General features: G+C 35.6%; 1 protein-coding gene across 1 annotated transcript in view; it reads left to right on the forward strand.

The window, feature by feature from the left end:
- Window positions 1–2,500, forward strand: part of LOC149131437 (uncharacterized) — a 145,218-nt gene that overhangs the window by 20,189 nt on the left and 122,529 nt on the right. The window lies entirely within an intron of this gene.

Here is a 2,500-nt window from a genome sequence, read left to right on the forward strand (position 1 = left end):
ATAGATAGATAGATAGATAGATAGATAGACATACAGATAGTTTGCTAGATAGGTAGGTAGGTAGGTAGATAGGTTAGATAAATGCATAATAGTATTCATACACACGCACGCACACATATGTGTGTGTATGTATGTATGCATGCATGCATGTATAAATGTGTGCGTGTGTGTGTATGTATGCAGGTGTATGTATTTCTGTGTGTATGTATGTCCGAAGTATTAATTTAAACTACATCTGATAGTGCGGTCCTGTTACTGGAGACGAAGGTTTTGATGGGTGTGGGAGCATCTCTTAGCCAGTGGAGGCGCGTGGCTCAGTGGTTAGGGTTATGGTCTGATGATCGTAAGATTGTGGTTTCGGGCGAAGCGTTGTGTTCTTGAGCAAAACACTTCATTTCACATTCCTCCAGTCCACTCAGATGGCACAATTGAGTAATCCTGCGATGGACTGGCGTCCCCTCCAGGTGAGGAATATATACGTCATGAAGGCGAGAAACCAGGGAACCGGCCCTTATGAGCCTGTATGATTTGGGAAGGTCACTCTAACATTACCTTCACCTACATATGCATATATATATATATATATATATATATATATATAGTTACATATATATATATATATATATATATATATATATATATATATATATATATATATATGTATACTTACATATATATATATATATATACATGTATATATATATATATATATATATATATATATATATATATATATATATATATATATATATATATATATATAGAGAGAGAGAGAGAGAGAGAGAGAGAGAGAGGGATAGAAAATGAGGGTGCAAAATAGCACCTATAATTGCTAGAAGTGAGAGCTAAAATTTACCTCCAAAAGCCTCACAAAAACACTAACCTCATGCGAGCAGCAAGCGACATCTTTCGTTAGCGAGATACACTCGCACAATGAAGTAGCTTGATAAAACCTAAGGCTGCTAAATTGTCCCCTTATTTATTAATTTTACCTCTTTGTTTTTAATTGCTATAGCCTCCTATATTATAATGCATTTAATGTATCTTAATATATTAATATATCATTCTACTAGCTTATTGTATGTGACTATAAATATATATATACACACACATATATATTGGGCTGTAATTTTGTCGTTGAGGAGGTGATGTAAATTTGAGATTTTTTAACTAGTACACTTCATTTGTTGGTCTTTCATTACGTTCTCGAAAGCAAAACTGGTTTGTTGTCTTTGTTGGTTGTAGAACTGTGTCGGCATATAATTTTGTTTTTCTTTTCTTTAAGAAATGGTTATCGGAAGCGTGTTCCTGTTTGAAGACGGTTCAGTAATTTAAAAACCAGCCGGTGATGTTTTGTTTTTACTTTTTAGTTTTCGCGCCAGCGTTGAAGAGATTTCAGTTTTTTTTCGCATTCTTTTTTTCCGTAAGTTTGAAATAATTTCCATATTCGGACCTTGCGCTCTTTTTTACTTTATTTTTACATAGAGTTTCATCCTTAAAGGGCCTAAATAGTTCCTCATTGGTGTGAGATCACAATTTTAATACCATAGTTTCCATCTTTATTATCACTAGTACCTATTGATCCCTAAGTCCTCTTCGAACTTGTTGTCTTTTGGCGCAGGATTTATTTGATTGTTGCCGGATAGAACTACTGGTATGAGGTTGAGCTATTTCTCGTATATGTTTTATCGTCCCTCTTTAGCTTTGTCTCAATAAAATGATTCAATGTCTTCGCATAATTCTCTCAGATTTAGGACAATGTGTTCCTCGCCCCCATTTTCCCCTTGTTTCCTTGAGCGGGATCATCTGTTGGATCTGGCGCGTTGGTAATTGTTATGGAGATTTGTATTAATTTTCTTTTGTTCTGTCAGGATTCTTTCGCTTCTAATTCAAATCGATGTGTCCACTTTTAGTAGCATCTTCTGTTCCACGTGTGGCACGTGATATTGAAAAGGTTAAGGGAGTTCCACACGAATAAATTATATTAAAAACACGAGAAGAAGATAATGTTTTGATAACTTTATAGTATAAAGCAGGCACAAGCCTGGTTGTGTGTTAAGAAGCTTGCTTCCCCACCTTGGGCAAGTCTCTTCTACAATAGCCATAGGCCGACCAAAGCCATGTCAGTGGATTTTGGTAGACGAAAACTGAAAGAAGCGCGTCGTATATGTGTGTGTGTGTGTGTGTGTGTGTGTGTGTGTGTTGTGTGTGTATTATATATGTATATATTTGTGTGTGTGTGTGTCTTTGTGTCTGTGCTTCTTAGTATTCGTCCCTCCATCATCGCTTGAGAACCAATGTTGGTGTGTTTACGTTCACGTAAGCTAGATGTTCGGAGAAGAGATCGATAGAATAAGTACGAGACTTACAAAGAATAAGTCTTGGAGACGATTTCTTAGACTAAAAAAAAAACTTTTAAGGTGGTACACCAGCATGGCCGCAATCTAATGACTGAGACAAGTAAAAGAATAAAATACGCATGTATGTATCAATAAAAGAT

The sequence above is a fragment of the Octopus bimaculoides genome, chromosome 22, assembly GCF_046866305.1.
Source record: "Octopus bimaculoides isolate indiv1 chromosome 22, ASM4686630v1, whole genome shotgun sequence".
In the NCBI taxonomy this organism is placed as follows: Eukaryota; Metazoa; Mollusca; class Cephalopoda; order Octopoda; family Octopodidae; genus Octopus; species Octopus bimaculoides.